Source organism: Carassius auratus, unplaced genomic scaffold, assembly GCF_003368295.1.
Source record: "Carassius auratus strain Wakin unplaced genomic scaffold, ASM336829v1 scaf_tig00214282, whole genome shotgun sequence".
NCBI classification, from domain to species: domain Eukaryota; kingdom Metazoa; phylum Chordata; class Actinopteri; order Cypriniformes; family Cyprinidae; genus Carassius; species Carassius auratus.
The window spans coordinates 167,740-191,744 of NW_020527593.1; positions in this window are offsets into that span (position 1 = coordinate 167,740).

Here is a 24,005-nt window from a genome sequence, read left to right on the forward strand (position 1 = left end):
TCTCTTATTTAAGCCCAGAAGAGGCTCCTGATCTCCTGTTATGCCCAGGAGGGGCTCCCAATCCCCTGACAAGGCCAAGGAGGGCCTGTGAACCCCAGCTCACTCCAGTGTTGGCTCCAGTCCCAGAGCTCGCTCAAGTGTCTGCTCCGGCCCCAAAGCTTGCTCCAGTGTTGGCTCCAGTATCTGCTTTAGGCTTCGAGTCCAGCCCCGCATGTTTCCCCAAGTATTTGTTTGGGGGGGTCAGTAGAGATCCAGCCGTAGAGGTCGAGGCCTCCCGAGTCTCCAGATCTGCCATGGCCTCCCAAGTCTCCAGATCAGCCATAGCCTCTTGAGTCTCCAGATCAGCCATAGCCTCTTGAGTCTCCAGATCAGCCATGGCCTCCTGAGTCTCCTGAGATCTGCCCTGGAGGTCCTCCTCAACTCCACCCAGTTCCTGTCCTGCACCAACCTCCAGGGCACCCATCCCCCATCCCCAGTGTTACGGCTTGGGACGAAGCTTCCGGGAGGGGGAATAATGTCACAGTCATGAACTTCAATTCTCCTTTTCCTTATTTGGTAATTTTCCTTTTCTGGTTTAGCTAATTGATTCGTAATTCTGCGTAATTCTTGCAGTAACTTGCTCTGAATGCTTTTTTGATTTGATTACAGCCTCATACTGTACATACTTTTTAAATAAAACAGGATGAACACGTTTAACCTTGCTCTGAACACTGGCCAATTTCATATAACCATAATAATAATAATAATTCCTTACATTTATTTAGCACTTTTCTAGACACTCAAAGCGCTTACATAGTCAGGGGGTATCTTCTCATCCACCACCAGTGTGCAACAACGGCAGACATAGTGCGCCAGAACGCCCACCACACACCAGCTTACTGGTGGAGAGTAGACGGAGTGATGAAACAAATCAGCAGAAATGTGGATTGTTATGGGGCCATGATGGCCATTAATGACCACAGAGATTCAGGACCTCAGTTTAACATCTCATCCGAAGGACGGTGCTTGTTGACAGTATAGTGTCCCCATCACTACACTGGGGCACTAGGACCCACACAGACCTCAGGTTGAGCACCCCCTGCTGGCCTCACTAGCACCTCTTCCAGCAGCAACCTAGTTTTCTCAGGAGGTCTCCCATCCAGGTACTGACCAGGCTCAGCCCTGCTTAGCTTCAGTGGGCAACCGGTCTTGGGCTCCAGGGTGATATGGCTGCCGACCATGTTACGATAAGCATAATGATCCTGGTAAGGATAATAGAGCTAAGGGCCCAGCTGCATGCAAGAACACCTTTTTATTTTATTTTTTATTATTGTTCAATCAGACGGGTAAGTCTGTGCTCAATTTTTGTAGGCTAATATATATATTAGTATTTATTTAATTCTGATTCAAGCGATGACTATCCATTATGACATATAGGCATTTTTTATATCTAAGAGACGCTTTCTGTCTTTCTGTGTAACTAGCAAATCTGTCATGGCACAAGTGCAACTGGCTCTTTGAGACTCTGATTGGTTTATTGCACGTTACACCCAAAAAACACCCATTAATTATTAAGATAGTAATAGAGACAACCCATTTAGACCATGCACCCGGGCACGCAAACCGTTTTTTTCTGTCGTTTAAAATAATAAAATAGCAAAAGTGAATTTGGACACGCCCTGAGTGCACCTGCGCCGTGCACTCAGTAATCAAGTAATCAATGCCTTCTACTGACTCAGTACTTAGATTGAGTTCTTAATGTATAATGCATTAAATAAAACTCGAACTGTTTATTATTATTATTATTATTTGCTTTGATTTTTTATTTTATTTTGTCTTTTGATTTTATCTGAGGCCAGCTTAATGCCCTAGTTTCACTTTCTGTAGGCAAGTAGGAAGTTAAAAAAAAAAAAAAGTCATGTTCTTTTTAGTATTTAATTAATTTATAAGGATGATTAAGGCTGATATTATATATTCTACAGTTTTATTACTCTTTACAACCATTTACTCCCACAGAAATATATAATAGCCAAATGTTTCCTATAGGGCTTCTCTTCCATAATAAACCAGCGAGTATTTTTCAACGAGATGCTGGCAAATAGACCATGTCATACTTTTCATATGTACTGGACTAATCCTCTTTCTTGTTTGTATGCCAGGATCACAGGGCACAGATGCAGAGGTACTGCTGGAGCTCATTATTCTAGCTGTGACTATATGAGTCTAACAAGCTCACAAAGACGCCTCTGAACTACTCTGTCCCCTTGAGCCTTGAATTTAAGACAAATGTCACTCAGAAGAAAGAAACAAAACAAAACTCCCACGAGTCAAGTTGGTTTGACTCTGAAATACTACATTGTCACTGTTATTGTGTTTTCAGAAATTGAAGCTATAGCCTGATGAATTGCTGTCTGGCTCTACTCTGGCACTTGGGTAAATTTGCACCAAACAAGGCTCCGGCAGTACACCAGTCTTGGTGTCGATATTGTGGTCAGTAGTTGGATTGTTTTAAGGGGAGTTTGTCTCACATCAGCTTACTTTGGAAAATGTTACATAATGTAAAAAAATATATATATAAAAAATTAAATAATAATAATTTATTTGTCCCTGCAGTCTTTTTTTGAAACTGAATGATATCAGACACCTTGATTTTTCTGTGTTCTTCACATTTTACTTCTGTCATGTGAAATATTTCAGAATGCAATAGGAAAATTGATAAGAAAGAAATGGTTGATTTAGAATTTATCTGATTTATATGCATTATTTCACAAATACAAACAAACAAGCGAAATCACTCACAGAACTGAATTAGTCCAACAAGCTCATCACTACCACGACAAAAGAGAAATGAATTGAATGTTAATGTAGATAACAACCTAAAATCTAGCTTGGAGAGCAAATTGAAACAGCAATTGGCTTGAGTCCACAAAGCCTCTCAGTATTGTCTGATTCGTAGCCATCACTTCCATTATAACTTATTAATATTAAAACATTAATAAGCTGAAATAAAGCAGTGCTGCAGAGGCTGGGATGTTTCCTTTGAACTTCATAAAATGCACTTTAAAAAAAAAGAGTAGATTTATAAATGTTCAGTGCTTGAGTATCACCCCAGTCCTTTTTTTTTTTTTTTTTGGAAAAAATAAATAAAAAAAATAATCGGCATCCACGTACATTAATAGATACTATAAGGCAGTCTTTTTATATACCAAATAAGAAAACAAATCATACTATAACAGAGATAGACATCTTCAGATCTTGATGAAAGCATCCCATGCCATGTCTGCATAAACAAAAGATCTGCAGGGTTTTAGAAATAGTGAACAAGATTTGAACCCAATAGTCTCATTATTTTTAAAAGAGGCTGCAGGTCTTAAAAACACCTATATTTTCACCCTCCCTGTGTTATGACAATACCAGTTATTTTATCGTTCCAATAAGACACGCATGCTGAAATTATGTTAGGTTTATTACAATACAAATATTTATACAGTATTAACATAAACATCTTAATCAGCTGCTCTGTAAAAAAAAAAAAAAAAAAAACTCTGATTTACATGAAAAATCATTTACTTTTAGATTTCTTTTTTATTGCTTGTCTTATTATCCCATCATATCGATTAGTACACATTGTTAGACTGGCAACAAACTGATCTTTTTTTTTCTTTGCATAGCGTGATGTCCATTGTGGAAGCAGCATTGTATGTAATCAGTTCTAATTAACTGTTTTGAAGCAATTATCAGAAAACAAATTAACACTGAAAAATAAGTGCTGCTGATAAACAGCACACAGGACTTTTAACAACTTCCACTAAAAAAGTCATCAATTCAAATTTCTAGGTCAGGCTTGCTCTTGAGTCACTCTGCAGATGGTAATTAAATCTTTAATTGTTGTTGGGGGAAGGAACTGGCGAACAACTTTACTTATCAAACCTCAAAATTATAGGCAAACAGATTCTACCCCATCCCAGGTACTGTATGACTTTCTCACTAATGCGTACAGCTTTAATGGTGCATTGTTATTAGGAAAAGTGTCATTGAGGACCAGACGGTGCAAACCATACCACACATTTACATACAGGTCTTATAGGAACTATGGCACCAGTGTTACCATGTCCACTTATTGAAAGTGCCTTTGGGCTTGTTTTTTTCTTTTACACTACATAAATAATGACACAATATTTGCCCCAGAATATTAGAAAATGAGAAATGTGGTTGCTTTTATTTACTGTGCTGTATCTAAATCAATATCTTAAGAAATTAACAACTATCTTGGATCCATTCTAAAGTAGGTGACATCCCAGATAGTCTACATTCAAATATTTTCCACCAGTCTGAGAAAGTTGAGGTTTGAACTACTTATTCACATCTGATCTAGATATGGTGAAGACAACTTGCTGCAGTTCAAACTGAGCATCAGAATGGGGAAAATGGGGATTTAAGTGATTTTGAACATGGAATGGTTGTTGTTGCCAGACAGGCTGGTCTGAGTATTTCAAGAACTGCTGATCTACTGGGATTTTCAAGAATAACTATTTCTACCAGAAAGACTCGGGAGATAGAGGAATGTACGAAGCATACATTTATTGACAGCTCAGCGAGCACAATTATAAATTTCTTTGGCGGAAGGCCCCGTCCATGGTTCGTAATCCGAGGGTAGCGAATCTGCATTTCCTGCCTGAAGACGAAGGCAGGGGCGCAGCAGACCCCCCTGGAAGGTAAGGACAGGACCATCCTGGTGGTGGTGGGGAGGGTGGAGGTTGTTGTCGCGTTGGCATCTGCGAACTCAAACATGTGTAAGTACAATCTTTTATACAGGAGTATAAAGACGTGATTGGATAATGATGAAGGTAATTAATGACGAAGTGATTGAGTCTTCCTGGCAGAACTTAGGCTAAAGCTTCCATTTCTACCAGAAAGACTCGGGAGATAGAGGAATGTACGAAGCATACATTTATTGACAGCTCAGCGAGCACAATTATAAATTTCTTTGGCGGAAGGCCCCGTCCATGGTTCGTAATCCGAGGGTAGCGAATCTGCATTTCCTGCCTGAAGACGAAGGCAGGGGCGCAGCAGACCCCCAAAATTAGGTGGATTATGAGACCTCCAGACGGGGCCAGCCTTCCCCCCAAAAAAGTAGATGAAGTATACCCACCAGTTGTGAATCCTAAGGTTCCTGGAAGAAATAGAAAGAGAGTTAGCATGACCAGTATAAATGACGTTAGATTAAACTTCTTAAGTTTTTTACAGAAATAGCCGCAATAGGCCAGACACAGACAGCAATGATAGGCAGACACAGACAGCCACGATAGGCAGACACAGACAGCCACGATAGGCAGGCACAGACAGGCCTCGATAGACCAACAGAAATAGCCACGATAGGCAGACACAGACAGCCACGATAGGCAGCACAAACAGGCCTCGATAGACCAACAGAAATAGCCACGATAGGCAGACACAGACAGGCCTCGATAGACCAACAGAAATAGCCACGATAGGCAGACACAGACAGGCCTCGATAGACCAACAGAAATAGCCACGATAGGCAGACACAGACAGGCCTCGATAGACCAACAGAAATAGCCATGATAGGCAGACACGGACAGGCCCCGATAGGCCGAACATAAATAGCCACGATAGGCCAGACGCAGACAGCCACGATAGGCAAACGCGGACAGGCCCCAATTGGCCGAACATAAATAGCCCGATAGGCCAGACGCAGACAGCCACGATAGGCAGACACAGACAGGCCCCGATAGACCAACATAAATAGCCACGATAGGCCTCACGCAGACAGCCACGGTAGGCAGACACAGACAGGCCTCAATAGACCAACAGAAATAGCCACGATAGGCCAGACGCAGACAGCCACGATAGGCAGACGCAGACAGGCCTCGATAGACCAAACAGAATAGCCATGATAGGCAGAACACAGACAGCCTCGATAGACCGTACAGAAAAATAGCCATGATAGCCAGACACAGACAGGCCTCGATAGACCATACATAAATAGCCACGATAGGCCAGACACAGACAGCCACAATAGGCAGACGCAGACAGGCCTCGATAGACCGTACAGAAATAGCCATGATGGCCAGACACAGATAGGCCTTGATAGACCATACAGAAAAATAGCCATGATAGCCAGACACGGACAGGCCTCGATAGACCAACGGAAATAGCCACAATAGGCCAGACGCAGACAGCCACGATAGGCAGACACGGACAGGCCTCGATAGACCGTACATAAATAGCCATGATAGCCACACAGACAGGCCTCGATAGACCGTACATAAATAGCCACAATAGGCCAGACGCAGACAGCCACGATAGGCAGACGCAAGACAGGCCTCGATAGACCATGATTAGCCACGATAGGCAGACGCAGACAGGCCTCGATAGACCGTACATAAATAGCCACGATAGGCCAGACGCAGACAGCCACAATGGCAGACGCAGACAGGCCTTAATAGGCCATACAGAAATAGCCACAATAGGCAGACACAGGACAGGCCTCAATAGACCGTACAGAAAAATAGCCATGATGGCCGGACACGGACAGGCTTTGATAGGCCGTACAGAAATAGCCACGATAGGCAGACACGGACAGGCCTCGATAGGCCGTACAGAAATAGCCATTATAGCCAGACACAGATAGGCCTCGATAGACCGTACAGAAATAGCCACGATAGGCCAGACACAGATAGCCACAATAGGCAGACATGGGACAGGCCTTGATAGACCATACAGAAAAATAGCCATGATAGCCGGACACGGACAGGTCTCGATAGACCGTGCAGAAATAGCCACGATAGGCAGACACAGACAGCCACAATAGGCAGACATGGGACAGGCCTTGATAGACCATACAGAAAAATAGCCATGATAGCCGGACACGGACAGGTCTCGATAGACCGTGCAGAAATAGCCACGATAGGCAGACACAGACAGCCACAATAGGCAGACATGGGACAGGCCTTGATAGACCATACAGAAAAATAGCCATGATAGCCGGACACGGACAGGTCTCGATAGACCGTGCAGAAATAGCCACGATAGGCAGACACAGACAGGCCTCGAAAGACCATACAGAAATAGCCACGAAGGCCAGACATGTACAGGCCTTGATAGACCATACAGATATAGTAACACCACCACCAGTAATTGCATGAATTTACCTGATTAGTTACAGGAGAGCTTGCTGAGCTTCAATAATGGTTTTGAATCAGGTCTGATGTATGATTCAAATGCTTAGGAAGACCATCTGCCCATGATCTTAACAGCTGATGTAGAGATCCCTCATTCAGCTGCTGAAGTAGCTGCCCCAATTCTGAATGAATGGCCAGTAGATAGACTGCAGCTTTGAGAACAGTGGTTAAGCGAGTTCTAAACAGCCTTGGAAAGGGGGCTCCGTTAGAAAAATAGAGCTGGTGCGTTTTAGAAATTCTAGGTCGGATTAAGAAATTTCACCATGCAGAGAAGGGACAGGATTATTGATTTTAGAATTGTTAAGGTGACACCAGAACCTTGCACATGGGTTTTTGAGTGCTTGAGGAGAGTGTGAAGAATTTTTGGTCCGAATCATAGATCTGAAGGAAATGCCGCGAGCAGGATCAAATGGATTGGTTTGAAGTGAATTCCCCTGGAAGCATAACCTGTAGAAGGCAGATAAACGCTGCCTCCAGAAGAATATTGAGGTACTTCGAAGGAAGGCCGTAGCAGATGGAAGTAATTAATTTTGCAATATGGGCAGGGTAATAGGCAGACATTTGTCTTTAATTTGTTGGAAGATTTAGCTTACCCCTCAAGTAGTAATGGAACTGAATAACCAAAAGGCTTGAAAATTAGATTATACAATTTAGCGTGGATTAGATGCTGGCAAGGAGTCTGCGAATAGAGAAATTAAGATTGCGATTTTTTTTTTTTTTTTTTTTTTAAACAAGAAAGGAGCAACGGTTGAAATTAGAATAGGAACGCAAAAATTGGAAGGAAAAACATTAGAAGCGGACCATGCAAACGTGTAGACTTGATTGTAGAGGGAGCAACGCCTTAGAAATGTGATTTCCAGCTGACGTAAGCACTTCGTTTAGTATTATGTCTGCTAACGGAGGGCAGACTGAAGAATCCGGGTTGGCTGAGGGCACAGCTGACTTGAAAGTTTAAAAGTGTAAAGTGAAAGCCGCAACAGCCGAGTAAGAGTGATGAACCAACACCAGTAGATGCGCGAATATAAACAAGCCTTGATTGTAGCTTAACCCCTTAACTGTCACTCCCCAATTTTTTTTATTTTTATTTTTTTAATATATATTAAGTTGAGGTATCGAAGGTTAAGTTTAAAATACGCATAAATCGAAGTGACTAAGCTTACTAGCACACATTGCTAATCTTGATGTAAACAATTAAACATTGTTTGTCTTAGCAATCTTATCAAATTCTGAATATTTCCACCCTGTAACGAATAATTTTTCTGATGACGTCAGTTTGACAGCATGAGCAGAACCTACTTAACGCGCCCCTCCAGCCGTTAGTTAGTTATGAGTGATGGGCGGTCACACTGCACTTTTCTCTCCATTGACTTCCATTCATACGCATGCGAATGCGTCGGACCGGAAACGCAAGCTTATGCGAAAAATTTTGCATTTCGCTGCGTTCCAAAGTTCAAGTTTGGTGAACTCTGACCAGGGAATTTGAATAACGTGAGGAAGTGGACCAGTAGAAGAGCGATACATTTTTTTTTTTTTTCTCTCTTTCTCTCGCTTTCTTCTCCCCCTCCTCCCCTTAGGGTGTATATATTTATAGAGAGATACAGAGTAACGTTACAATATAAAACGCTTTCGACGCCGTTGCAAAAGACACAGTGCTAGAAACATAATAATCCATCTTGTGGAAATTGAGGGGAGACGGTTTTATCTTGCTCCCGCCCATATTCGCAGTGGCGTTCGAAATAATTTCGCATGTTTAAAAGTCTAGTGTGACCGCGCCTTGAGACGGAGACCAGGAGTGCAAACAAACCATGCCTGCTAATTAATATTCGGTTTAAACTGGAGATCTGTCACTACTCTGAAATAAGGTCAGCAGCAACTCGTGTCACGTGGAGTAATATATGCCTGCTGACTGAGCATTGAGGCGAATCTTACCTACGACTCAAAAGAAGGGTCCATACGCATCAGCTTGGTATATCCAGTGTTCATAATTCGCTAGCCCAAGAGTAAGCCATGTAAAGATGAGGTGAGAGCAGCAGTCCCCTGCATCTGCAACCATAGAATCCCATTAGAGTATGAACTTTTCAGGAATAACGCAAATGAAAGACTGAATAAACAAATATTAAAGCATAGGATTAAAACAGCGAATCTCAAGTGTACTAGACAGAGCTTTTTTTTTTTTTTTTTTTTTTAAGAAATGCGAAAAATCTTTATCAGTATAAAGATTGTAGCGTTTATGAGGAGCCTTAAAGTGCCTCATTACGAAGAAGTTATTCAGAAAATTGCATGCACTATGATCAACATCTTAATTATGCTGTGCAAGTCTGCTAGATAAACAAGCACGAAACGCCCAGTGCTTTATTTGAACGTGTAAGTATAAATCCTTGCAGAGAATAAATTAATGCCCAGGCGCCGCAAGTGCATAGAACGAAATGATACTTATAATGCTGTAGACTTGTGAAGTGATGGAGGCGAGATGCCGAAGAGACCGGCAGCCTTAATTCTGTCTGCTGGTCCGGAGAGACTTCATTCGTGCAGGTTCACGTGAGCGTACAGATGAATATTTGTTGATTGAGACCAAAGTCTTTTCAGGTGTTGAGACCCAAGCAGCACTGACGCGACATCTCGGAAAGCACCAGCGTTGCCAAGACCGTATTTTTTTTTTTTTTTTGTGGGATGCCTTTTCAGTCCTGGGTTTGAGGTGACCCCAATAGTGTTATATATAGCCCCTAGAATGTGAATTCTACCGATAAATCCCTTTTGAACGCGATTGGGCTATTATTATTATTATTATTATTATTATTATTTTTTTTTTTTTTTTTAAATAGTAGTAACTGGCGGTTTTGAGAACCTGGCAACCCTGGCCTGAAAGCACACGGAACTCCGCCAATGTTCACATCCTCTGCCGAGAAAAGCTTGTAAATCATCCAACACAAACGACTTCAGATAATCACCGCGACACGGAGCTAAGCCAACGATCCCGTGTGCATCTTAGAGGAACGTCAAACTCTAGATAGTTTGCGGGGCACGAACTTAATTACAGCAAGTAGATGAATAAACACAACAGCTTGAGCAAGTACAATCGCGTCGGAATCTGCGGTTGTTGTCGCGTTGGCATCTGCGAACTCAAACATGTGTAAGTACAATCTTTTATACAGGAGTATAAAGACGTGATTGGATAATGATGAAGGTAATTAATGACGAAGTGATTGAGTCTTCCTGGCAGAACTTAGGCTAAAGCTTCCATTTCTAGGATTTACAGAGAATGGTCTGAAAAAGAGAAAATATCCAATGAGTGGCAGTTGTGTACTGTAGACGGAAATGCTTTGTTGATGTCAGAGGTCAGAGCAGAATGGGCAGACCGGTTAGAGATGATAGAAAGGAAACAATAACTCAAGTAACCACTCGTTACAACCAAGGTATGCAGAATACCAACTTTGAACACACAACACGTTGAACCCTGAAGCAGATGGGCTACAGCAGCACAAGACCACACCGGGTGAAGCTACTATCAGCTATGAACAGGAAACGAAGGCTACAATTCGCACAGCCTCACCAAAATTGGACAATAGAAGATTGGAAAAACGCTGCCTGGTGTGATGGGTCTCAATTTCTGCTGTGACATTTAGATGGTAGGGTCAGAATTTGGCGTAAAGAACATGAAAGCATGGATCCTTTCTGCCTGGTCTCAACGATTCAAGCTGGTGGTGGTGGTGTTATGGTGTGGGAGATATTTTCTTGGCATATTTTGGGCCTCTTAGTACCATTTGAGCATCGATTAAACAACACAGCCTACCTGAGTAGTGTTGCTGACCATGTCCATCCCTTCATGATTACAGTGTTCCTAGTCTCAGCCTCAGATGACACGCCCACAGACCGTTGGCTAAACGTCTGATGCATATGGGACACAAAAGTGGAAACACTTGAGGAGTGTCGAATTCATCATCACATTGATTGAATTCTACAGGATTTTCGCAAGACGTGTGCATGGCGTTTTTTAACATTCCTTGAACACAACTAACCGTGATTGGTTGTTTGACATGTCTTCATCACTACAGTTCTCCTGTTGATCTTCCAGTGAATTTTCATTTTACCTACCAATGCTCTTAATTTCTCCAAACCCACAAGAGACCCTTTCATAAGTCATTATGTGAAAAGTCAAGTCAAGTCAAGTCACCTTTATTTATATAGCACTTTAAACAAAATACATGACGTCAGAGCAACTGAACAACATTCATTAGGAAAACAGTGTCAATAATGCAAAATGACAGTTAAAGACAGTTCATCATTGAATTCAGTGATGTCATCTCTGTTCAGTTTAAATAGTGTCTGTGCATTTATTTGCAATCAATTCAAAGATATCGCTGTAGATGAAGTGACCCAACTAAGCAAGCCAGGGACAACAGTGGCAAGGAACAGAAACTCCATTGGTGACAGAATGGAGAAAAAAACCTTGGGAGAAACCGGGCTCAGTTGGGGGGCCAGTTCTCCTCTGACCAGATGAAACAAGTAGTTCAATTCCAGGCTGCAGCAAAGTCAGATTGTGCAGAAGAATCATCTGTTTCCTGTGGTCTTGTCCTGGTGGTCATCTGAGGCAAGGTCTTTACAGGGGATCTGTATCTGGGGCTCTAGTTGTCCTGGTCTTCACTGTCTTTCAGGGAGGTAGAGGTCCTTTCTAGGTGCTGATCCACCATCTGGTCTGGATACGCACTGGACCCGGGTGACTGAAGTGACCCTCTGATCTGGATACAGATTGGATCATGTGGCTACGTGATCTCGGAATAAGAGAGAAACAGACTAATATTAACGTAGATGCCATTCTTCTAATGATGTAGCAAATACATCGGGTGTTATGGGAAGTGTTCCCGGTTCCGGTTTACCTAATTAATGCAGCCTAAGAATCCTTTAACGGATTTGGATATTAAAAGCATATTAGTAAGTTATGTGTAAGCCAGGTTAAAGAGATGCAGTGGCGTAGCCAGGGGAGGGGCCATGGGGGCACTGGCCCCTCCTGAAAACTGATTGGCCCCCCAGTGTGCCCCCACATTTCTACTTGTCTGTCACTCACAAATTCAAATTATAATCTTTCAGTTTAGTAAATAACTCATGATTGAGTCGCGATGCTTCTCAACGAGGACTAAGAATAGCGAGCTGCTGTTTTCCAAAAAAAAAAAGCACCTATTTTAAATAGCTGATGTTTTTCGATTAGCGAGTTGTTGCAGTGCAAGAAGTGTTTGGTGCTAACGTTAACGTCTTTCGTTGTTAGACAGACCAGGTTCGATGACGATGTTATCTCCTAGAGCAGACCAAGATGCTAATCATTATATTTACTATGCTCCTCTGATGCTGAATTTAAAAGGGGTTTACTGCGTTACGATTTCGGCCGAACGAGCCGATAAAGGCAACAACGCAATTTAAAGCAATGGTTTTAAAAAAACTATAATAGCAATTCTAATAAAGTCATTATTGAATCATGCAGTCGATTAGCGACTTTTTTCACTCAAGTGAGGTGACGAAACAAATCGTGTAATGTTTATCTAACGCTCCACACTTAAGACTTTTTTTTTTAAAGTCTATATGGGTGAGACACATGCAGAGGTGGGTAGTAACATTTACTTCGTTACATTTACTTGAGTAATTTTTCGGGGTAACTAATACTTTTCGGAGTACATTTAAAAATGGGTACTTTATACTCTTACTTGAGTAAATTTTTTGGGAAAAATCTGTACTTTTACTTCGTTACTGTGAGCGACGCACCTCTCGTTACTTTATCTTAATGCAATAAATGTTATAAATGCTTCAGTTTATTCCAAACGCGCCGTCTATTTTTCTCTGGGCAATGAGCGATGCCCATTCGCGAATGATTCATTCTTTTGTCTTCTGTTCAAAGGCTTGATCAAACCAATTGGCAAACAAGTGAATTGGTTCATGAATCAGTTTGAAGGAGTCGTTTAGTTCCCTGAAGCAACGCGCTGAGCGTCTGAAGCGGTTCACTCAGAGTTGTAACGTTTATCATCAGCAGCGTTGAAAACGTGGCTATGGAACTGCACTGAATTGAAAGCAAATCTGCAAAGGCTATTATTTGCTTGCGATGGAGATCCTTATTAGATGAACGTGTGTGCTGTCTACTGTTTAACAGGTAATAACTTGGGCTACATTCGATTACAGTAAACGATACCACTGTGACATTAGTTTGTTGTACGTGTGTGGCTTATAACAGAGGGGATTCAAGTTGAATGCAGCTTCCAAAAGACAAAAAATAGCCGATTAAGATTTTATTAATTTTAATACAATCACACCGGTGCGAGTACGTTCAGCAAGTCATATCATCAGCTGCTAAATTCAGATCTGTGATCGCTTGCTGGCGCTGAGCCAGAGATAGACGTGTTTTTACAGCGCTGCGCATTATAACCAATCACACACGATTCTTTTGAATGCAATGGCCAATCAGAGGTGTTCCGATGAGTCATCGCTGAAATGCCGGTGCTTCCTTCACTCGCTCACTGACTGAATACCTCTTTCTGGCGAATCCTCTCGTCAGAAACAACAAAGTGCAGATGTGTGTACGAATCTATAATTAAGATATTGATTTCACAGTGTTAACAGTTTCAGTGATTTTAATGGGAGTTTCTGAGAGTGATTGCAATCTAGACTGTCAGTGAAAATTATCTTTAATAATGTAAATGTTATTTGCTCTCTTTCTGAACAATGAAAGATTAGTAGCAATATTTATATCACATTATATTAAATGTGAATTTAACATTGAAAGTTAAAGTCAGTCGTATTAAAAATATGTTATGGCATGAAACCTATATCTGTTACTTAAGTAAACAGACAGGGTTTTATAATAAATTGGAGTAAAGGCTGATGAAATATATACATTTACACACGCACACATACATTACATACATTTATCTATATATCTAAATAAAAATAGGCTCCGTATATATGACCTAAAGTAACTAGTAACTAACTACTTGAGTAGATTTTTTTATCCGATACTCTTTTACTCTTACTCAAGTAACTATTCAAGACTAGTACTTTTACTTTTACTTGAGTAAATATTTCTAGAATTACTTTTACTTTTACTTGAGTAAAGTTTTTGGGTACTCTACCCACCTCTGGACACATGCAAAAACATCGGTTTTTTTACTGGTCAATTTTGAGATTTTGGCCTGTTTGTCTTCAGTAACATGTCTTCTTTCAGACTTGTGGTGAAAAAAAAAAAAGTCCAAAATACACATATAGGTCTTTATTTTTCTACACCTTTAGTCTATTTGCGTCTGTAGATTCCTAATAAATTCAGTTGGCGTTCTAAATCACCATGGTGCTCCGCGATTGCTGTCTGCCCCTGCAAAGCTCTCTCTCCCTCCCTTCACAGAAGTTATTGACAAAACGTCATTTGATGACACCCAGAAACATTCTCAAAAAAATCATACATAATTATTTAATGCATGATTAAATAGCAAAATAAATAACTAATACTAAAACAACACTGGACTAATTAAGCTATTCTAAACTGTTTTATAGGATCCACATATTTTACATGTTAAATTAAAGCTACCTTTTTGAACAAGTAGCTTTCTAACAAAGTATGGATATATGATATTTTTAAATCAATATGCTCAAGATTAATTAGCCTTGACATAAGTAGATTTTGTTTATTCATCAATGCAAATTTACTGCAACTGCTGCTATGCAAATTGAATGGGATGTGGATAATAAACAAAAACATTATGAAATTATATTAAATTTATATTAGTTATATTAATTAATTAATTGTGTATTTATTTCTATGAATTATTAATGTTATTCTGCATTTATATAAATAAGGCTATTATATATATATATTATATAAGGCTATTATAAATAAATTATATTATTATTATTTGTGAGTTGTACACTATTCATACATTGGATTATTTTATTTATTACAGTTTTTCTTTCACTTTTGTAAAGTGAAAAGTTAATACAAATTGTATTTGATTTTTTTTTTATTTAGAGCAGTGAATAACTGCTATTAAAATATAATAGGGTATCACTGTTTATTACTGATTTTAAAGGTTACTGAACTCTTGAAATGATTTGGATATACAGTTCAAACAACACAAGATTGGCCCCTCTGTATTAATCGTGGCCCCTCTTGTGCCCCCCAGTTGAAAAAATCCTAGAATCGCCCCTGAAGAGATGGGTCTTTAATCTAGATTTAAACTGCAAAAGAACCACATAAACCATTTAACATTTGGATAGATGGATCAGTCTAATACATAGTGTAAGGACCAAGTCCACCTTGTCCAGTCCTAGACCTTAACCAATTGAGTGTGAGTATAAGTCCACCCGAGTCCATCCAAGTTCATTCATAATTGCAGTCTGGGTTGGAAGTTCTTTATAGGTTCTAAAAATCCTACTCGCGACCTTCTCTGATAAAGTGGGTGTGATGTGTTCAAACTGTGGTGCCCCACAAAGATTTGGGGTTGTTAAGTATGGTCATTAAAGGTGCACTAATAGACAAGCTCAACAATTTTGCTCTGGTGTACGACGCTTACAACGGCCCATTATTCTTCCAGTGAAGGGGAAAGTGGGCAGCAAACCCGCCGTGATGAGCGCTGGAACCTGATCTGATGGAGGCATTTATCACTAGATTTACATTTCACACTTGCACAGTAATGGCCCATACATCAGCCATCACGTCTAAAGCACAATACATTGAGCAGGGTTGACCTGCCGTTTATAAGAGCTGACTAAAGTTGCTAGAGATTCATTATATACCAAGTGTTAGACCTATAGAGTGAAGGTCTAGCTGTTTACCCAATGCCAACTGTCTTTCCCAACATAGACTTGAATTGTATGGGAATTTTGTCACTTTACACATGTATGGTATAGGGATTTAATGTATTGTAACATTACCAAGTCAAAATTAGAGAACTGCCATTACATCAAAAGCATGATTTAGTATTGAAATGGAAATTAAAATAGAATGACAAGATAGACTGATAGACAAAACGATTGAACAACAGAAAAATAGATGTAAAGATTTTATTAAAAATTTCAAACAAATTCATCTTGCCTTAATATTTAAATTTGAATGGCAAATATGCATCCTGTCTAATAACTTACAAATGAATTCAAATTCAGGAATTGAAGTAGGATTTTACAGGCGTTTTCAATCCAGGTCTGAATATTAAAGATATACTGATACCTCTTGATCATTTTAAGCATTCATGAAATGATAAAATATGACTGAATATGCTATATTGAGGCAAAAACGTGTCAATTCATCACTAATGGTGGTTATTGGCTCATTGGGTAAGTAGCTACAGCCATTAAGAGCAGCAATAAGACAAAAATTCACATTAATAATAATGTGATAATGGGTGCACTGAAGTTTATAATTCACAGGTAAATGATGCTCTTGTAAAACACACGTCCCCATAGCTCCTATCTCTAATTGTCCGCTTTCCACAGTAATATTAGTGCACCATTCCCATTTTCTTATAATATGTCTCTAGATGTATCAAAAAGACTACAATTGATGCAAATTGGGATTTTTTTTTTTTTTATACTCAAGGCTAGTGTCAAACCTCTGAATGTCGAAACTCTTTGCTAAAAAGTTAAAACAGCCAGACACCATATGACAAAGTTTGCTGATGATTGATGATTTTGTCATCAACAAGGAAACACATCAAATCTTTGTAAACTTACCTATGTAAAGTCTCAATGTCCTTGTGGCATGACCTGCTGGCCTGCACATCTCCTCCTCATTCAACATTTCAACCCAGAAAGTGTTAAATGATTGCTGTCTCTCAGTAAACATACACTCAACTCAGGTCTGAACTGTAGTTAACAGGAAACAGTGAGACATTTTTATACTTTTTGTTATCTCCAGAGAGCTAATTACATTTTTGAAGGTTGCAAATGGAGTTTGTGAAATGATTAGTTCATTCAAACAAGGTTTAGTTTTGGTCTACAAAGTTGTATTCTTCCTTGAGAGTTTTCTTGTCAAAAATCCTAAAACTAGCATATTGATTTCCCATGAGTGTCCGAATGTATTTTGATAGCTGCTAAAAGAGGATGTCATTTCTTTGAACAATATAAGAAATAAAAATAAAAAGTTTACAGAAATGGAATCTTCATAATTGATAGCATTACATTACATTGACATTTAGTCATTTTGCAGATGCTTTTATCCAAAGCGACAGGGTCTCACAGACATGACCTCGAAAGTGACTCAAAGGGAACCATGGTAACATGCGTAACCTGAGACATATTTATTTATTTTTCTATAAGAAGATATTTTTACAAATGTTAGTATCAAAACAGCTGATGGCAGCAATCATCTTCCATAGTATATATTTCCATACTATAGTCAATGGCTACCATCAACTGTTTGGTTCAAAATATATTTTTTTTGTGTTCACTAGATGAAAAAAAAAAAAAAATATACGTTTATAACAACTTGAGGGAGAGAAAATTATGACATAATTTTCATTTTTGGGCAAACTATTCCTTTAAGACAAAAAAAAAAAAAAAAAGAAAAAAAAAAAAGAAAAACATACCTCCTTAACTTTGTCGTTCAATGTTGTTAATGTTGTCTACCCATTGCTCAATATCTTGGCTGTTTTCCACTTTTGAAATGTCTCATCTACCTAAGAAATTTCTCATTATATAGCTTTAATTTCTCCCAAAGTGTCAAAAAGAAAAAAGTAGAACTCTCATTGCGTACATATATCTGAGCTAAAGATGCTGCATATATTATGTTATTATATATTATTAAACTTTAAATATACTGGCAAGTAATTTCTGCTCAGGAAGAAGGTTCATACAGTAGCTGCTGTTAGTGATTAAGATTGATTTAGTTTTAAGCAGTTGTATTGGATCAGGTTAAAATTTGCAAAAGGTTCAGAAAGAAATAAGACTACATTTACATTACAAACTGCAGGGTACTTGCAGGATATGCCTTTAATAGGAGCAATCAATGTAGATCATATGTGTGATAAATTACTGATCTAGATCCAAATTATTGGATCTGTGAACCCTTTGGGGTCATGATATTTAAAACCTCAATACAATAATTCTAACACTGACAAAGGAAAAAAATTGGGCCTCTCTGTCTCTGATGAGACTAAGCATTTGGAGAACACAGAAACTCCAATATATTTTTTAAAGAAATTATTTTTCAGTATATTTTTAAAATTAGTATCTGTTGTATAGCAATTCAGAAACAACATGCTAAGCAATCCATCTTATATGCTTTTTGGTCGGCCATGGTGAATTTATTCTGTGACCAAAAAATGTCCATGGAAGTTGCCCGGATAAAATGAGTAGTATTCAACCTGCTCCATTAAATGAAAGTTGGAGTCTTGCATGCGATTGCTTTTACACTTTTCATTATTATTATTATTACTGAATTGTTCCTGAGCGTACTTTTTAAAAACAGAATTTTCCAAATAAATGTCTCTTTGTATGAGCAGTTTTTCACACCAAACTGATAAGATCTACACTGAGCACAATTGTACATAATCCTTGTCCATTTTCTGCTGTTTTCTCTCAAATACACCCATTGTCCTTTACAATAACATGTAACATAAGTATTCCGAGGCAGGCTGTGTTCTCATCCAGTTAAAGTCCACTTAGGACGAATAACATTTACATGTTTTCCCAAAGAGCACCATTAATTTTCTAAATGAAGATCTCAGATACAGGAACACTAGAGGGCTCACATGTATCATAAAAGCAAAGTTTGGCAGCAGAATAAGATATTAATAATATATTAAATATAAGATTGGCTGTTCTTCACATAGCTTACATTTCACATGTGATAGACATGTGATAGATATTTTTAAGATCTTATATGGTGTCTTACCCTAAGCTGACAGATAAAAGGTAGAGTGTAAGTGTGTGTTTTATTTGACAATTTGCATTTAGGCCATAAGGTATACAAGCAGCTGGCCTACCCTGTAGGAGTCATTAGAACGGAGGCTTTTCCCTTTGTCAGACACGAGAGATTGCACGGCTTAACCCCGAATCTTACTACAGGCACAGTAACAAAAGTCTATACTTGGGCTGCTTCCTAACTTCAATGCCTGTGCCTCGCTCTACCAAAATGGAAGGGGCTTAAGGGTTTGACTCAACTTTTATGATCGAGGCTCTCCATCTTTCCTATTCTATTTATGCCATAGATTATACAAACATGAATGCATAAAAGCTGGTGAAATGCTGAAAGACATGCTTAGTGACTTAGTGACATCCAAAGCCATTTATAGTGCCCGAATCGTTTCGTTATTTCATTCTCCCTCTTGATACGTTCCTTTCCCTGCTCTTCCGTGACTGAATGCATCAACAAAAGGGTGAGCCTCCATTGCTGGCCTAATCTCTGCAGTGGGAATGAGAATGGCTTTATGATCTTGTAGCTTTGCGGTTCTTTTTTTTTTTTTTTGCCTCCATTCTACTCTATAGTTTTTAACACAAACCTTATTAAAGGCCTTAATAAGAAATACCTGACATCAATTAGTCCTTACTATGAAACAATTGACTATACTGGTCTTTTGACAACCACGGCAGCTATTGATACTTCAAATTTTCTCATTTATGCTAGGCAAGCTAAATAACACCCTTGAAAAGTGGGGGTAGTTTTCCCACAAGGACTAAATGTAGAAATGAAACCAAACTATAGATTTTCCCCTGCAAATAAAACCTGAGTGGGCTTAATGGGAGTGAACGTAATACAATTAACCTCTTCATTTGTCACTACAAATGATGTCTGTAGGGATTTTAAAATTGACAAACCTGTCATCGGCACTCATCCTACAGTTATAATGAAAATGACATCTTTGATTCAATGGATGATGGATGGGTAATCTCTACATCATTCACAGGGTCACTGGTGAACCATTGCCATAAGGAGTTACTCGAAAGCCTATAATTACAGATTCAAGGATTCTCCAGCTGCATTTAGTACAACCAGACAGCAGGAAGTTGTCTTATGAATGCATGAAATCATTGATTTTCTCTTAAAGCCATTTTTTTTAGCACCCATAACGGCCTAGGCATTAATTGTAAGCATTAATTGAAGCTCAGGAATTAAACAATATTCTAAACAATCAACAGCAATGAACTACAATTTATGAATTATTTTAGCTGTTGCTAAAATAATTATTGGTGACACTCTATAATATCTTTCATTTATGCATCTTTAAAAAAAATTTTTTTTATAATGCTTAATGGATCATTAGTTAAAGCTGTGGTAGGTAACTTTTGAAGCTCTAGCGGTTAATAAACAGAACTGCTTGCGTCTTGCGGAAGAACATCGTAGCTGGAGCTACTTCTCTCTGTTTATGTCTATGAAGAATCACAAAGGTACTGGGTTACTCCGCCGCGGTATCCCCGAAGCAATCTAAAATAGTCCGAATATAAACACTTATTATAGGTGCACCCTAGTGATTCAGGACAAGCTAAAAACACGGTTTGGAAAATGGATTCATGGTTTAGTCGCTTATTATATACATTTGTCTACATTTTGAACACAAACAAAGTTACGGACCGCAGCTCTGATTGGTTGTTTCTTACAGGGAGCAGTGTATTTCTGCAAATGGCAATAGGACCACTGGGAGGAGCTAGAGGAGCTCGATTTTTTCACAGATTATCTGTCTCATATTCTACTGTCAGGACATAATGACAGGTTTAACAAATATGTAAAAAATATATTTTTACAAAAGTTTCCTACTGCAGCTTTAATATATATTCACATAGCTAGAAATAAGAGATAATGTTCTTGTTAATGTTTACTAATGAACTTACTAAACATTACCTAATGATTAACATAAATATAAATATAAAAAGATTAATATAAATTAAAATGCTTATATATGTCAGTAAACTTTCAGTTCATATAATCTTAATTTGTAATTTTGCAAATTGATTTGAATCACTTATAGGACAGCTGTCCAATCTTAAAGTGCATTTCTGTAATATCACACAAACCCCTTTTGTTTAAAAGGAAAGGAGAAAATTAGCATTTTAGGGATACATTAAATAAATACTGCCCTCAGTCTAGCCTTTGAAGAAATTACCTTGATCAGTGAGTTCTTTCTACATTAGGTGAAGGTATAGTTTCCATTAAACCAGGGACCTTAAATTAATGTACAGTAATATGGCCAAAACTTGATTCTGCATGAGTTGCAGGCTGTTCTTCCGTTTTAAAACCTCATTCCTTCAACACAAATGTGAGGGATGCCTGTGAAGAATAGTCTATAAAGACCAAGCACAATAAAGAAACTATTCTTAAGGCCTGAGGCTGCCACAGACCTCTGGAGAACATGACCTCAGATATCCTGTTTTGTACTCAATGAACTTCCATATATATTTAAAGTGCCTCAAGCAATAAGCATATATTTTAAATCATTCAATCAACTGATTAATTTAGAAACACTGATTCATCCAGGAATGCAACAAATGGGTGATTTAATTCATAACAGTTACACACTACATTTACTAGTTCTGGCATGTAAATATGCAAGCTTTATTTATTTTAAGAAACTATCTTTATAAGTTACTGATTCATTCCTTCAACAACTACTTAACTACTGTGCTGCTCGCCGCTGCAGTTGTTCTGCTGTGGCTTTGTTAGCAGAGCTAAAACAGACAACGTAAATGACAATATTGTGGATAAAATGTAACTTACTCAATATTAACTTCTTGTTTATTGAACTGTTGTATAAACGGTTCACCAGGGTGTACTCTTTAATTATATTTGGGCATGCTTATATGCTCTTAAGTTTCGAAGAGCCCCCTTTTAAACCATAAAGAATAAAGCAATCATGGTTTATGTTTATAAAAGCCTTAACATCACAGGAAAACTTCATGATTTTATGCACAGAAACATTCATTAGTCTGAAAAACACTCTGAAGAGAATCTTTTAAACGATATCATGATGTTTTTCTCTATCTCATATATGAGGACCCTAACTGCTGTGCTTTCATCCGCTGTGCCTGATAAGGTTGAGTGAATGCTTAATTTATATCTCAGTGGGAAAGACTTTCTACATGTCAATGTAAGTTGTTTTTTTGTTTCTTTTTTTTTGCAAATCTAAACCATATGGCAATTCAGATGTTGCATATTTTCGTCATTTGTAAAAGGAGATTTGCAATTTCTCAAACACAAATACCATAGTACACTTGATTCGAGAACACTGGATTTGAAGTCGTTTCTGTTTTGGAGTATTAAAGGAAGTGCTAAACACATGTTATACCCCTTTTCATCCAAATAAAAAATGTCAGTCAGTCATAAAAACAAAACTTAAAAAAGTGTTGCATAAAAAAAAGATCAAAAGAGTCAAATGACAGTCAAAGCCACCTGAAATCCAATTATGAAGATTTTTATAGATAAAAAAAAAAAAAAAAAAAAAAAAAAAAACAATATAAATGGTTTCTGCTGTTATTTTAAGACATTGAGTTCTGAGATAAACAGATTTCCTTATTTTATGAGCAGATGGCTATGCATTTCATTGGACCTCTAAAATATGCCATTAAACCAAATGTATCTCGAAGGACGTGTTCATCATTTATAGATAATAATAACCGTCTCTTTCACAGCGTATCCTTGGCTGTAGTTTTTGTTAAAGCCGCTGACCTTGATAATCTGGCCATGTGAGGCAAGGAGAAACATGGTGATCCAACAAAAATATGATAAGAACTAAATTTTCAGTTATATGTATCGTTCATCATGAGTTTAACAAGCTGTTTGTACTGCCAACATTCAATGCTGCTAATTCTGAACGTCAGAGGAAGGAGAAGAGAATACGAAATGAGTTCAGGGAGGATACATAATTCGGACGGGCTTGAAAATTACATTTTCCAGTGATTAAGCTATCATGCCTTAGCCTCAAAGTGTCACCGCGGGCAGATAAGATCGTAATGTGTTAATCATACAGAACAACCTTGATTTAGATGGAGGCAGTGATTAATGTTTTTAACGAAAGAGAGAATGTACAGTATACGAAATCCGATTTTTACACTCCCAGAGAACGTTAGAGGTTTAGGTTGCACTAATTCTTTTCAAGCAAAATCTGACCTCCAGAATAACTGATTAATTCATTGTCCAATCAACATTTCCTTATGAGTTTGAAGTGGGTCAATAGTTATTATTGAATTGGGTCAACTATGGATTCCAGAAAAATCTTTCAGCTTTGTGGTCTCTACATCAATCTGTCTCAGTGGTCGTTTTCTTTCTGAATGAAATAGACATTGCATCATCCTGTCTGTGCCATTGTACAGTCAGCAGTTAAAACCCAGACTGTACAACATCATACAGTTATGTGAGCCCTATAGAACTGTAATTTTATTTTTATGTTTTTCTTGTCTGGTTCTCTGAAATGGCAATATAAATAAGAAATGGATCTGGAGGACAGTGAGTGTCCCTTAATCACCAAGTTTTCAAAGTCATTTCAATGTCATCCAAAAGCACATTAAAAACACATTAGGGTTGTTAAATCAGAACTTCCCCAGAATTCAGGGCCTTTTTTATATTTCACAAATGAATAGACCGCTCATTTAGAGCTACGGATAACATCAGCCACCTCATAAGATCTTCATTGCCTCACATGATGGTGCATGTGCACTCAATTTCTACTAGAACACTGAAAACATTTCTGTGAGGAAATGCATTATTCTTTTCTGTAGTTCTGTTGTTGTCAGATATGTTTGTTATATTTTAAGCCATTTTCAGTATTCCACTATAATTATTTTTGTTTAAATCTGAAAAATATATCTGTGGCAGCTCTGAGCCATTGCTCCTGTGTTGTAGCATATCAAAGTTAAAATGGGGATGCG